We start from the raw sequence: 16,415 nt of genomic DNA, 5'->3' as shown, positions 1-16,415 counted from the left end.
ATTTGAGATACTAACACACCCTACTTACTAAGTTTCATAATAATAATGACAGTTTTTCATGGATTGGTAGACAAAATATTATTCATTTTTCTAAATCATTTTCATTAATTGTATTAATTATATATTATATATTATATAATAATATATAATTATATATTATGTCTTCTCTAGGTTTATTTAACATATGTACTTCCTATTTTGGATAGATGTTTATATAATTTCTCATGCTCCTAATAAATACCACTGCTTCTAAGTTAAAAAATCTCACAAACAACATTCCAAATTAAGATAATTATTTGAGTTAATCTAGAGCTACTTTCAAAATACACATTTTTATATACAACTTATTGTATTCTTGACTTTAACAGAATTATCAAAAGTAAAAATATAGTTATACATTTAGTAAAACCTAAATATATTTGTCATGGTCCATTTAAATAACTTTTGTCAAATTCCAGGAGCAGCTACAGATGGTAAATCTTTTCTTATTATTTAAATACATGTGCTATTATCTATAACTTAAGCTAATGATACTATGGCTGACACCAGGCCTTTTCTCAATTTTATTAAGTGAGGAAAAGGGGAAAAACAGAACCTCATGGGACACACTAAATATTACAAATATTACAAAAATTTTCTTAATTATGATACTGAGAGTCCTACTGTACTGAACATGAATCAGTAAATTAATCAGATTTCAAAAGGTAGAGTTTGACCCAGTAATTCTGAAAATGACTGAAAAAACCTGACATGGAAAATTGAATCTCCCAAATGCAGAGTTTATAGACATGCAGCTTCATGGGTTGATCAGGAAAGTAAAAATTATTAACAAGTTCTATGGACTTATTTCTCAGGTTCACATTTAATTTGCATTGCAGAGTGGACTCAAAAGCCCTCCCTCATAATTTGTACTAATTCTAATGGTCAGTTATTTGTATATATTGATCCTATTACCATCAGGATGTCTAGGAGTATCTTTTGAGAAAAAGACAACATATTAGAAATCTAAGACAGCCAATCATGCTGGTTCTTAGAAATGAAGACTATGTATCTGAAAAAAAAATGTCAAAATAGGAAGATTATGGAAATAGAACTTTCTTTTATAGGTCAATTATTTTCATAAAATATCCACCAATGTATTGAGGTGCCATTTCATTTTACAATTGAAATGGCACCATTCCTAAGTGAATAGATTTAGCAAATGTCTTGCCAGTATGACATAAGGTGTCTAGAAATACTGGGTATATTTTAGACTGGTCTCCCAGAATTGAAAAGTTGACTATACAAGGATGCTATGATGCCAGAGTTTTATTGGTAATACCCTAACCTTCAGCAAGATAGCACCAAAAAAAGATGTTTTGTTGTTTGACTTCTACCTTCAGAACATTTACATTACTGACAGACCAGATAAATTCCTTAAATGTGAGAATTAAGAGAAAGAATGATGGATATCCTGTAGCCTGTAAGAATACAACTTACCTTATTTTACCACTAGTTATTGCCACTAATATTTTAGAGATATAATATGCTGAAGTTAATGTTCAGGCTTTGAAAGAGGTGCATACCAATAAACAAGATCTAGGCAAACTCTGAATCTGATCTCATAATCCTAGAAGTGACAGTATTTATAAGTACTATTCCTTACCACTACAGCTTTTGTGGCTGTTTTTAAACTTAGAAAAGTGAATTTTCTTAATATTTTACTCAAATTACTTCCAAATTTCTTCATAGTCAGATAGTGATGATGGAAGGATTGAAATTAAATTAAAATGCTCTAGAAGCCACTGTGATAAATAATGTGAATGAGCTCTTTGCTCTATGGCTTGTGGAAAATATGGCATCCTAAATAAAAAATTTCCATTTTACTATGGCCATATGCAATGCTTCACAATAAAATTGGGGGAAAAATTAAAAACCTTCTCATGTGTGTTTGGCAGAGTAATAATAATAACCTGGATCTTCCAAGTTGATTATGTTCTTGAAATGATATGTTTGCTACTAATTCCTTTCATGTTTCAATAGTAGGTCATGATGATCTTGGATCAAAAATCCAGTGACTGAAAGATATAATTCCCCAGTTGACTTTTTAAATTTATATTAAGAAAAGGGGAATAAGTGGAAAGCCACTCTGAGTGACCACACATTCCATCCCTGAAGCAAAAGGCTCTGACCAGTCACTACATTTCTTGGTATCTTGGGAGTGCTCCCAACTTAGATAGCAAGGCAGGTCTACATGTGTCCTCATAACCCACAAGGTTGAGTTACACTCACTTGTTCCTTTGTAATCCTACCCTTTCCCTCATTTGAATGGCTTCTTCCCACTAAAAGGATTCAGCACATGCTCCTTTTTTTATTTCCACAGACTCCCATAGGTCAGAAGAGTCATCACAGGATCCCCCCAAAAGGTATTTCTCTATCTCTGTGTGGTAATTTCGTGCATTCCAGTTTACTGGGAGTGATCTTGACTGTTTATTCATAAGACACAACACTCTACCACTGAGCCACAACTCCAGCCCAGCATTATCATTTTTATAAGCTACATGTTGGATTTTTTTCCACTAACTGAACCCAGAGGTATTAACCACTGAGTAACATCCTCAGCCGTTTTTAATATAGACAAAATGTTTGACTAATTTGCTAAGTTGCTGAAGCTGGCTTTAATATCATGATTTTCCTGCCTCAGCCTCTCAAGACACCAGAATTACAGACATGCACCACTGTGCCTGGCTTTGATATGGACTTTCTAAAAAGCCATTTCAGATCATTTTCTCTCCAGTATGAATGTAGTAAAATGACACTGGAGCAAAAGTTCTCAGTATTTCAGGAAGTACTGGCTATGGTACAGGAAGATAACTTGTCACTGATGTTTGAATTAAGGTTGAATAATTTTTCTTGAATATGTAAGATACTGGCTTCCCCTCTAATTTCTTTTGTTTATCATTCTTTTGTTCACAAGGTCTTTTCCCTTGTTCCTCATTGGTAAGTATGTGGGATGTACAGCCTAACTTTAACTCTCTCTATTGGGTTCTTTAAATAAATGTCCCTTTAGTTGTCCTCCCTCCCTTATTGCGTTGTAGAGAAAAGGCCTTCAATGGTGATCAGTGTTTGTCAGGCAAGACCATATCCACTCACTTTATTTCTGTCATAATCAGGTGTTACCTGCTGGTGACCCTTTGTTTTGTTTCCTCTTTTCTGATATTGGTATATCCTCAGTGAGTTGACAATTAAAATTGAAATACTTTATTTTGAAAATGGACCACTGCACTTTCTACTTCTCACAAAAGGATTATCAAAACCTCATATCTAAATACAGGGAAATAAATACAGAGTTGTGGTGGGTCATTAATTATTAAAATGAAGGCATCTATGTCACTGAGTGAGGGCCATCCAGGCATAGCTCATAGCTGAGGTATGACAATTCCCAGTGTGTTCAATTTGTTTTAGTAGACAGGCATTGCTTTTCTCAAATATGATTACATTTACAGTGCAATTTACCATATAGAGAAGTGTTCCCATATGCCTGCTCTACACACAGATTTTCCTATTATTTACATCTTGCATATTTATGTTAGATTCATTATCATTAGAGAAACAATATAATGGTAACCAAGACATTATTACTAATTGGACTACTTTTTTTTTTTTATTTCTGAAGAAATTGACAAAATATACTGTTGAGTGTCCACCATTATTCCATATTATTAACAGTGTCAGAATGTAAAAGTTCTCTGTTCTTCATCTCTTCACTGTCTTCTATTGCCCCTGAATCTCTGGAACCATTAATACTTTATTGTCTATTTTTTTTTTTTTTGCATTTTTTTCAGAGTGTCACATAGTTGAAGTCACACAGGTAAGGCATTTAAAACCAGCTCTTCTTTAAGCAGTATGCAATAAATGTGCCTCCATGTCATTTCATATTCGTTAGCCCATTGATTTTGTATTTTGAACAACACACCATTTAATGGAAATGATGCTTTTTAATTAAAAATATGTAAGTGCTTACTGAAGGATATCTGGTTTGCTTCCTGTTCTGAGAAACTGTGAATAAATAAAGTATGAATATTTTTATTTTTGTGTAATCATGGAATGGAACTCAGGAACTCATGCACACTAGGCAAGTACAGTACCACCTTGCTGTATCCACAATTTAAGACCTTATAAAAATGTGCATGTAGGTTTTCATGTAAGCATTAGATCTCAACACCATTAGATAAATATCATAAATGTGGTTGTGACAATTGTGGTTAAGACTGTGTTTAGCTTTGTAAGAAAATGCCCAACTCTTCCAAAGTGGCTGTACAATTTTGTTATCCTGCTAGGAATGAATGAGAGTTCCTGTTGAACCTCCACTTACACAAAGCAGTTGGTATTGTCAGATTTTTGGATTTACCCATGCTTGTTGATGTAATTTCTAGTTCTAGTAATCCAGCTGCTGAAGAAGCTGAGAAAAGAGGATGACAAGTTCAAAGCCCATCTTAGCAAAAGTGAGTTGCTAAGCAACTAAGTGAGACCCTGTCTCTAAAAATACAAACCACAGATGGGGATATTGCTAGGCAATCAAGAGCTCCTGAGTTCAATCTTCTGTACAAAAAAAATTAAATTAAAAACAGTATCTGTAGTGTGGCCTTGGTCCTCATTGTGTGAATCATGCAGCTTGACATCCTATGACATAGAATGCTAAGCATCTTTTCCTATGTTTATTTTTTGTCTCTATGTACTCCTGCCTTTTTTCCTTTTATTTTTGGATTGCTTGTAGTGATGTTTATCATAGCAGCTAATACTAATTGACTATTTATATGCCAGACATTGTTTTTGGTGAGTAACTAATTTCTCTTTTCCCTCACATTATCCTTATTAAGTGGTATAATTATGATCATCATTTTATGAACAAAACATGTGAGGTCCAGGCTGGTAAAATAATTTACTCAAGATTTTACTGCTGCTAAATAACAGAGATAGAATTGGATCCCAGATAATCTACATCTAGTACAAATGTCCTAATTATTATACTCTGCTCCATTTGGAAATGAACAAGTGATACTAATCAATGCATTGATACTAAGCCCCACATTAGCCTTTGTCATATGCCAGCTAATCACTGCATATCACTGCAGACAATAGTATGACTCAGAGATGTTTATGTCCCTGCTTAATAGCAGAAAGAACTGGGAGTACTAAAATCTCATGTCAAATAAGCTGCATGGTTCACAACATGAGGACCAAGAACACATTGAAGATACTGCTTTATCATAGGGAATCTAGGATTCATATAATCCTTTTTTTTTTTTTTTTTTTTTGTACAGGAGATAGAACTCAGGAGCATTTGAGCACGGAGCCACATCCCAACACCTTTTTTTGTATTTTGATTATAGAGAGGGTCTCATTGAGTTGCTTAGCACTTAACTTTTGCTGAGACTGGTTTGAACTTGACATTCTCCAGTCTAAACCTCTCAAGCAGCTAAATTACAGGCATGAACCACTGTGCCTGGCTCATATAATGTTTTATTAATCTCTCTGTTAAATTGTATTTTCTACAAATTTATTTTGAACCTGTCAATAGGAACACAGGGTGCCCAAGAATCTACTCCCCCTCCCCCACTTCTTGTCTTTGGTTTTCTCATCTATAAAACTGAGCAAACCAGATAATGACTCTCTTATTGCAATAGGGTCCTTTTTTCTATTTTGTTGTTGTTGTTGTTTTTTGGTTCATATATTTTTATATAATGGTGGAATGTGTTGTTATATATTCTTACATGCACACAGTATAACAATATAATTTGACAAATATTATTCCCCAGCACTTCCCTTCTCCCTCAATCTCCCCATTTCTTTAATCTACTGTTCTTTGCCAAGGGAAGTATATGTCTATAGGTAGTCTTATCTAAAACTCTAAGGTCAGCCCAACATGACTTATTTTGGCAAGAGCAAAACAGAGGGTTTAGCTGTCTGGATTGTAGATTTCATTACATCTACTATAGAGAAACAAATGGGCAAAGTAGATATGGATATGCTGGCATTTCAGGTTATGGTTAGCTCTTAAATTGATGTCAGAATCAATGAGGTTGGAATTATTAGAGAAAAATTTATGTAAAGCTCCTTCACAATTGGCCACTGCTAAAGATGGTGGCTTAGTGACCAAAGCTCAATTTACCTGATGTGAGGCCTAACTGTTATCGGTGAAAGGTGCATACAATATGTTCACCATTATAGGTCCAGGAATGAGGTTGCCACCAGGCAAAGGGGCCAGTCTGGTGGCTTGGCCAAAAAGGTATTTAATATTACCCAGATTACTTTAGGTGAGGTCCATTTGCATTATTAAATTTTTGCCTGCAGGGTTTTTCTACAGAGTTAGTTTCTTCAATTTTTGTTGATGGATTTGAGGGTCCAGATATTGACTTTTATGGCAAGCATCAAGATGGGGTGAGGCTCCTGTTAACAAATACAATCCCTCAAACTCATGGTTAGGAGGAGCCCTGGACCATCTCATGCATTAGTTATAGGATCCTTCCATGAGACCATAGGTCCCTGAGAGGAGGACCCAATGTTAATGGGCTGCTGTTTCTATACAAGATTTTGACATTGAAATAAAAATTAAAGCAAACAAGGTTTTCTTCAAGGTATCAAGAGTGGATTTGTATAGTTTTCTTCCTCTATTTTGTAGCATAGTCTTTAATTTCTCATGCATTATTTCTATGATGCCTTGAGCCTGAGGGTTAAAGGAGATCCAAGTTACGTGGCATATATACCAATCTTTGCAAACCACTTGAATAGTCTTGCTAGTATAGACTGGGTCATTGTCAGTTTTAATAGACATGGAAATATTCATATCTCCAAAAAATTTAAGTAGATGGGAGATGAACCTATTTTGTGATTTCTCCTGTGGAGGCTGTGGCCGTTACTCAGACTGAATAGGTATCAATGACTACATGAATATACTTAAATTTCAAAAAAATGCATAATGATTGGAATGCATTGGCCATAAAGCATTAGATTTTAACTCTCTGGGATTTACTCTAGCAGGTTGTAAACCATCAATGGGAAGAAAGAGTGCACACATTTTGTAGTCTCTGACTAGGTACATATATGAATCTACCCCAGTGAATAACATCATCAAGTAAATTAACAAAAGTGGGGGTCCAAATTAGAATAAGATATATTCCATTCTTGTATAATTATACCAAAATACATCTTACTGTCATGTATAAGAGACCCAATAATTTAAAAAAATGCTTATTTTATTTTTTAATATCTTAAATTAGTTTTTTTAAATGTTGTACCAAGGATTGAACCCAGAGTCTCACAAGTACTAGGCAAGCATGCTACAACTGAGTGATAACCCCAGCCCCTTGCTTATTTTAAATATATAAATGCTTCTTAAACTTAAATGACAAATTGATTTATTATAATTTCAATAAATTTTCTGCAATGAAGAAGAGCAATTTACAATAACTAGCGAAAATATATATTTTTTTTTTCATGAGAACTATTTTCTTGTCTATTTTCCATTCAAATCTTGTCTGATGGTGTTCTGGGTTAATTGTTTTAACAAAAATATTTTCCAAGTACAGTTTCAATCAAGTCACATTTGCCTATTCATGAAGGTACATAAACCAAAACCTTCAGGAATTTGTTTGATTTAGATGAAGAAGGAAATGGTAACTATATCATAAAAGTGGAGATGTTTTGCACACTGGTTAGCAACTATCTAAATACAGCCATTGGTAGGAGAGTGACTTTAAATTTGAAAACATGAGGCAGATTTTGTAAAGAAGAAACAATACCCCAGGTGTTTCAGTGCCTCAATGAATATGATGTAAGAGATGTCATATAAAGAATGTCATATAACAAATATTCCAGCATCATACAAAACACAAGTTCTCCAATTTTTCTTAAACTTGTTTATAGGAGACAGCTCTTTTATTTTTTCCATTGGTGATGGATATTCTAACTGCAGTGTTACAGGTTGAATTTAATAGGTTCTGAGTTTCATAGGATCTGATTTAAATGAAGGTCATTTGGATGAAAAAAATATTGTAAACTTTTAAAATTCAGCACTTGAAATTTTTAAAAAAGTCTTGGAAATTGGCATGTTGTGATCATTTCCCTAGAAGATTCCTATATTATTTTTAAAAATATTTTTATTTGTAGATGGACACGATGCCTTTATTTTACTTTTACGTGGTTCTGAGGATTGAACCCAGTGTCTCATGCTTGCTATGCAAGCACTTAAACACTGAGCTACAACCCCAGCCCAATATTTCTATTTCTGCTTAACCAAACCCGAAATCCACAGTTTGTGATAAATAATTTTTATGTAAGCAAAAGTACTTCAGATACTGTAGATACAAGCAAAATAAGACACCATCTTTAATTTTAAGAAATCTGCAGGGAAGATTGAAAATCAAACAAATACTGACCATTAAATAATATAACTTATGATACAAACTAAAACATAATGTATACAGGCTCAAAGACAAGGGTAAGATCTGAGCAATTTCATGAGGTAAACAGAAGTAAACAAAAATATTACTCTGAAGAATGAGGAATGTTTGACTTAAAATTTATTTTTTACTTACTTTTTATTTCCTTTTCTTTCTTTCTTTCTTTCTTTCTTTTTTTTTTTTTTTTTAGCTGCAACAAGGGCTTTCTTTGTGGTAGGCCATTGAAGCTCTTGATGTGAAATTAAGATCAAGAATAAAATCCTGCTTTACATAGAGGGTAATAGATTGACTGAAAGCATGTCAATAAAAATCCTGCTGCAATCAAATACTCCTATTTTTCTTCCAAGAATCCAGATAAAGATGAACAAATATTTCAGTTGTATTTCCATAAGAAATACCTTCTATCCTCAAGCTGGCATTGGAATCTCAGCAGACACATTTCTGCTTTGCCTTTACATTGTCACTGTCTTTGTGGGACCCAAACCCAGGATTACTGACCTCCCAATCACCCACATGGCTCTAACACACATCCTCATGCTCCTTACACATGGGACTTTTGGTACCTACAGATTTTGGAGAAGTGTAGGACAGTTCATGTCAGTTCAAATGCAAAGTGCTTGTCTTCCTGGCCAAGGTCATGAGGGGACTCTCCACCTGCACCACCCACATGCTGGGTGTGCTTTAGGCCATCACCATCTACCTCAGTGGCTCCTTGTTGGCCTGCTTCAAATTAAAAACCACAAATACCATCCAGTGGCTAATTATTTTCTTATTAATCCTCACCATCTCCACCTATACCAATCCAGTTTTATTAATACTGTGGGCAGACCAAATAAAACGCAGCCTGGTCTTCTATTTCTCACTGACCACTGTTCCTTTCTGCTCATGAACTACAAGCACAGGATCCTCTTTTTTTGTACTGATGGCATTCAGTGATCTCTAGTTTTGAGACTGTATCGTTCTTTCAAGCAGATACATAATAATAATCTTTCATAGATGTAAATAACAATCGTGCTTTTTCAAAGGTCCAGATTTTCTCCATAAAGTTCCCCAGAAAAAAGAGCCACTCACGCCCTTCTGCTGCCCATCATGTGTTTTGACATCCAGTGTTGTTTGAACTCCATCATCTTACTGTTAATAAGCATAGTGTGAGCAAGTTATCTCATCTTAAGATGTCTTCAAAGGCTTGGTATCAATGGTGATGGCATGCTCAGTCCTTTTGTGCTGATCTATGCTGACACTCAAATATTAAATCTATGCAAATTAAATGGAGAAAAAAGTCTGCTTCTGACAAAACTGATCAAAAGCAACTTTGTCATTCTTACTAAAATAATATTATCTATTTCAGAAAATTTTACCTCTTATAAAAATCAATAAAATAGAATTAAAATTTTCTATTACAACAGTGTTATCTAAATAGATAACAAATAGCTTGTGGATAATTTTTTTTTTTCTGTATATGGATCAGTTTTTTTCAACATTTGCATTAATTTTCACTGTATCTTACACCATTTGTGTATCATAAAGTTTTATGTACTTTTCATGTAAATTTTTATGTACTTTGTATCTTAGACATTCGTATTTGGTCTCTCTCTTTTTTTTTTTTTTTTTTTTTTTTTTTTGTCTTCCTGCATTAAAGTTCCTGATATTTCTCTCAGTGAAATTCTATTAGAGGAATATTGATGCTTTTCTCTTTTTGTCTATTAATATGCACATGCTCATATCAAAGCTACTCAGGAGTCTGCAGTAGTATTGCAAGTTTGTGGAAACCTTGGGTAACTTAGTGAGACTCTGTGAACACAACAGGTAGAAGATGGATCTCGTTGGTGGACCACCTTAGAGGTTCACTTCCCTATACAAAACTACTACAACAACAAACTGAACAACAGAAATACAATAAATACCATGAAAGAGTACTTCTTGAACAAGAGAATGCCGGCATTATTTTAAAAATGGAAGTGTTGGGCACCATGTGAACAAATTAGAAGCCACACACACTTCTGTTCAGAATATAAAAAATAGTATAGTAGGTATAGAAAAGAATTTGATGATTACTAAAATTTTAAACATAGAATTACCACATGACCTACCAATTTTATTTCTAGCTATATTTTCAAATGAACTGAAAACAGATATTCAAACACTTGAACAATGAATATCAATGACATCACCATTTCCACTAGAAGATATATGAAAATCCAAATTTTCATTAAGAATGAAAACAAATGTGTCTATGTATTTATATGTATCCTTGTCTGAATAAGCACATGTACATATATATTTGTTCATATTCATGTATCTATATCTCTTTATAGCATCCATATATATGTTTGAATATTATTCTGCAATAAAAACGAAATACTGATACAAGTGATCATGTTGACAAATCTCAAAAATATTAAGAAAAGTAGACAAAATCAGACATGAAATTTCACCTGTGCTATAACTATATTTATATTAAATATTCAAAATTTGTAAACCATAGAGTTAGAAAGGAGAGAGTTTGTTGCCAGGGGCTTGGAAGGCATTTAAGTGAGTGGTTGATTAACTGATTATATAATTTATTTTCAGTAATTAAAATGTTTAAATCAAAATAATTGTGGTAATTATACCACAAAAGTATAAATGTCACTACTTAACTTATTTTTGATGGGCTCTTTTATGAGAATTCAACCTCAATAACCCCAATAAGAAAAAAAAAAATCTTTAAAACACTGAAGTCTATACAACTATAGCTAGAGGTGACAGAAATGAACTATGGAACTGGACATAACTTTCTTATCCTTGTATTTGAACACATGACCACAGTAACTGCATTATGTAGAACCACAAAAATAGAATTCTAAATACAATGAGTTATATTCTATGTATGTATAATATGCCAAAATATGTTCTATCATCATGCATATCTAAATAGAACAAATAAAATAAAATAAAAAGAAACTATGGATTTATAGTCACCCACATGTACTCTGCATCACCAAACTAAAGCATGGATGGTAACACTGGATACTAGAAATCAAGAGCCTTCTCTGTGTCAGGCAGTATTCTTGATTCATTATTCACTTTGTCCTTATCTTTCAAGTATCATGAATCCTGATTGGAAGACTTCTGATCTTACAGATGAGTAAACTAAGTTTGAGGGATGACTGATTTTTCCAAGATCACTATCTATGCAGACTAAGGCTCTGACAATTAATTTGTGTGATTTCCAATTTACTGTATTGTGTATCACAATACAAAGTCAGCCAGGTTTTTATGTGTGTTTGTTTTGTTTTGTTTTTGTTTTATTTTGTCCCCCCCCCCCCTTGGAGGAGGAAACAAGAGGTAGAAATACAACAGGGCACCAAGAACTATCTGCATAAACTATCAATGTTAAAAACTTGATCATGGTCATTGTTACACTGGTAAATAGGTATGTGAAACATGACAATGTAAGAATTATATATGTATAGTTTATTGTATTTCAGTATTACCCTAATACAATTGTTTTAAATTTGAATGAAAGAAATAAATATATTCCTCGGAAAAACAAACAATATATTTGGAAAGCATAGGAAAAAATGCTGAATATTATATGTCATTAAGAAATTACAGATAAGCCACCAACATGAAGGTCAAGCTGTGCAGTTTTAGTGGGTACAAGATATACCCCATATACAGGAGTCGTTATGCAAGGACTGACAGAAAGGTTTTCCAATTTCTTAATGCAAAATGTGAGTCGGCTTTAGTATCCAAGAGGAATCCTTGGCAGATAAACTGTACTGTTCTCTACACAAGAAAGCACAAAAAAGGCCAGTCAGAAGAAATTCAAAAGAAGAGAACCCAACTTGAAGCCAAATTTCAGAGGGCCATCACTGGTGCATTCCTTGCGGATATCATGGCAAAGAGGAATCATAAACCAGAAGTTAAAAAGGCTCAATGAAAGCAAGCTCTTAGGCTGCCAAGGAAGAAGAAGGAAAAAAAAAAAAAAAAAAAAAAAAGGCTAAGCAGGCATTTAAAAAGACGGCAATGCCTGCTGCTAAGACTCCCACAAAGGCAACACCTCAGAAAAAGACTGTGAAACCTGAGAAGTTTTCTGCTCCCCAAGTTGGTTGAAAATGCTAAATTGGCAGAGGAAATTTTAAAATAAAGAGGTAACCCTTTTAATTGGAGAAATGTTAAAATAAGGCAATAAAGATGCATGATTGAATGCTAGCTTTGCTTCGATATGTTTAGGACACACTACATAGACTGAAAGTAGTGGAATTTTGCATAGATTTAATCCAAGTTGACTATTCAAATGCTCTTTTCCTGTCATTTCTCTATCCATGACAGGCACATTTGTTTTTTTATTGGGTTTGACTTATACATTGGGACTCCCCCCCTTCTCCCACCATTAGCTATTATCTGATTTGATGGTGCCAAAAATTAATAGCTGTATTAATCTCTTGCTCCCAGAAAATAGCATCCCCCTTTCTATTCTGGCTATATTATTCTGTCTCTGAAACCAGGGACACTGAATAAGAGTATATTTTACCTATTCCCAGAGTAGTTTGTTGAGCTAGGACTTTTGACAAAGCTGTGCCAAATAAAATAAAATTGCTCAGTAGCCTGATGAACAATAAATGTGTAATGTGATAAGAAAAATATTATAATTTGTGAACAGGCTTGTACTCTATAGATGTCTTTATTATCTGCCCACCTGTGCTGAGTTGCAAGGATACAACAATGCATAAGCCATGTCTTAAACAAGCTTTCTCAAGGTAAAATTATGGTGCATGTCAACATTTTCTTCATCCCCAATTATCCAAGTTAATGAATTACAAATTTTCTTGCTGGTGCATATTAAATTCAGGCATTATTCTAACTGTTGGGTAAAATAAATAGTTTTGGGGAGAAAAAAAGAAATTACAAATTAAACACACTTGTAAAAATTTATAAAATTTTATACCTGACAATATCAAAAGCTGGCAAAGATTGGGAACAAGAGGAACTCTCATACATTGCTGTTGAGATAACAAAATTGGACAGCAACTCTGGAAGACAGTTTGGTAGCTTCTTAAATATCACAATAAAGACTTAATATGGCCCACTAATTGTATTTCTCATGGTTAATTCAATGGAATTGAAAGCTATGTCCACATAAAAGTGTCCACAAAACCTACATACAAATGTCCACAGCTTCTTCACTCATGATTGCCAAGAAAAGAAAGCAGCTAAGAGAGATTTCAGTAGCCATTTACCTGTTATTAATGTAAACATTTTGATACATCCAAACACTGGAGGGTCACTCAAAAAAAATAATAAAATGAAATTTACTATCAAACATGAAAACACATGGAGGCATCATTAATACATATTGCCAGAAAGAATATATTGTCTGAAATGCCATATTTGTGTGATTCCAAATTTATGACATTCTGGAATAGTCAAACATTAAAAATAGTAAACATTGCCAAGAAATCAGCCAGAGTAGATGTTAAAGAGGTGAAGAACAGGGACTTCTGGCATGGTGAATCTACTCTGTAAGATGCCATCATGGTGAAAATTGGCATTATTTTTTCTCAATGCTTTAAAAACTGTAGAATGATTTTTAATATATAACTAAACTATTGCCATTAACAATTATTTAGTACCATCACTATTGGAAAAATATTTTGATTTTGTACTTACATCAAATGTTTCTCAGTAATATACAAAAAAAAATAGTAGAAACTCTGAATAGGGAAGGCATATGGGAACATGGTCCTATATGATTCATTTTTCTGTACAACTCTCCTTAAAATAAAGTCTGTTCATTAAAACAATCAAAGAAGGCTTGGTGATTTTCCTAGCCTCAAAAATGTCTGGTCCTAGAACTGGCCCTCAACAATAAAATTTGTACTGAGAATTAATAATTTCCAATAACCTTTTCTTTCTTTTTCTTTTATTTATCTTTTTTGGTATACTTTTCTGTGAAGTGTTGCTGATCTTTTCCAACAAGAAAGTCAAGAAAATCTATTTTTTTCTATTTTAATTATCTTTTTAGAAAACAGTGAACATAAGCCCTTAGTGAATAAACTAGTACTTTACATTAAAAAGATGCTTATACATCAATAAAATAATTATTTATCAGTCTGCTCCATAGATAGTAAATCATTAAATACTAAGGAAAAGATGTTCTAAACTTATTTTACTAAACTCATATTCATGAGAAAATTATCTGATATATTTTTTAAGTCCACCTCACTTCCAATATGCTACCTATAAAATGAGATTACTTTCTTTTTCTTACCCAACATATTTCTGGTTGAAATAAATGAAGATAGTCCAAGTAAAGGGGTTTGCTGATACACACTATGGGGCAGATAAATTGTGGGTGATATTACTGAGAAACACAATCCTATTGATCAGATAAATAATAGGCATTTTGTGATATTGAGAGATCCATAATATTTCTCCATTTTTTTTTTTTAAACTTAACACTTCCCATGTTGATCTTCCAATTCTGAGCTATGGTACTTACTATCACTAATCTACCAGAAACAGATAACATTGTCTGTGAGTTATATCTTTCCAGATCAAGTTCCATTATGCTCACAACAATATTTAGTAGAGTTGGACATGATCAGGGACAGTCAGGACCTTCCCTTATATTTCTCAGACAAGGTTAACAGAAAAGAGGTTCTCATTTTGGTTTCTAGAATGGGAAAGAGAAAATCCTGCATGATTGGCATCAACTTTTTTTTTCACAGTTCTTAAACTACCTGCTCATGGCTAAGCTGGACTGTACAGTAGCTGAAGAAATTATCTTCAAGCACAGATTGGTTCATAATGACAATGTATATCTGCTAAATATTCAATATTATGAGGGTGAGAGAATGAGAAGATAGACTACAATGGAAAGGGGAAATTGGAAGAAAAACTGGCTCCCTCAGGAAGAAGGTGCTTTAACCTATCTCTATTCCCAAATGAGAAAAATCATTGGTCAAATTTCATCCTTCCTTTCTCTCTTGTCTACTTTCTTCCTTCCTCATTTCTTTGGTTATTTTCTTCTTATTTCTCATTTTCCATCCATTCTTTGATTTCTTTCTAAGAGAAGATGTCTCAGTTCACTCTCCATATTTACTTCTCAGAAACTAGTCATTTGGAAAATAAAGCTCTATGGGAGGCATATCCATTTATATAGGGTGTCATTACTCTAATTTGTTTTCAATTGAAAAACCTGAAAAATATATTGTAAGAGTATACACACTCACATGAAACATTAGTTTGGGGTTTATAAAAATTTATATTCTTATACACCAAGCCACACATATCTGGGGTATAGTGAGAGGCCTTACATTGTTTTGCTAGGAACAGAACCAAAAAAAAAAAAAAAAAAAAACGACAACAGCAATAAAAACCAAATTATTTTCTATCACATTACTGACTTTTCTGTAATAAAAGCAGTTTATGATAATTTAAAGTTATTTTGTCTTGTCTTGAAAAATATTTAAACTTTCAAATGAATTTTTACTGATTTTTTACCCAAATACCAAAGGATGATTTTGTTCACTGAAAACTTTAAAGAAAAAATGTTTTCCAAAGACAATTTAAATTCATTTCATGAATGACAGCAGACTTTGGGTGTTCAGGTAAAGTAAGCATTTTCTTTTCTTTTCTTTTTTTTATGGATCTTTATTTATTCATTTATTTATATGTGGTGCTGAGAATAAAACCCAGTATCTCACACATGCTAGGCAAGTGCTCTACCACTGAGTTCCAACTTCAGCCCCTACATATATACTTTTTGCTTGTATTATTGTATATAATAGTTGAGTTTGTTTTTACATAATCATACATGAATGGGATATAATTTACTCCATTTCAGGCTCCAGTTCCTCCCCTTCTCTCCCTTCTCCTTCTCCCTATTCTCCTTCCTCTACTCTTAAAGTAAGCATTTTCTATAGATTTTTTTTTTTTTTTTTTTTTTTTTTTTTTTTTTTGTAATTTGAAAGGAGAAAGGTAATT

At 33.2% G+C, this 16,415-nt stretch overlaps 1 pseudogene; it reads left to right on the top strand.

The window, feature by feature from the left end:
* The first annotated feature begins 12,051 nt into the window (after positions 1-12,051).
* LOC114080868 (large ribosomal subunit protein eL24-like) lies at positions 12,052-12,539 on the top strand (annotated as a pseudogene).
* Positions 12,540-16,415: the final 3,876 nt, after the last annotated feature.

The sequence above is a fragment of the Marmota flaviventris genome, chromosome 14 (assembly GCF_047511675.1).
Source record: "Marmota flaviventris isolate mMarFla1 chromosome 14, mMarFla1.hap1, whole genome shotgun sequence".
Lineage (NCBI taxonomy): Eukaryota > Metazoa > Chordata > Mammalia > Rodentia > Sciuridae > Marmota > Marmota flaviventris.
The sequence above is the reverse complement of the archived record's forward strand: the minus strand, read 5'-3'. Positions and strand labels throughout refer to the sequence as shown.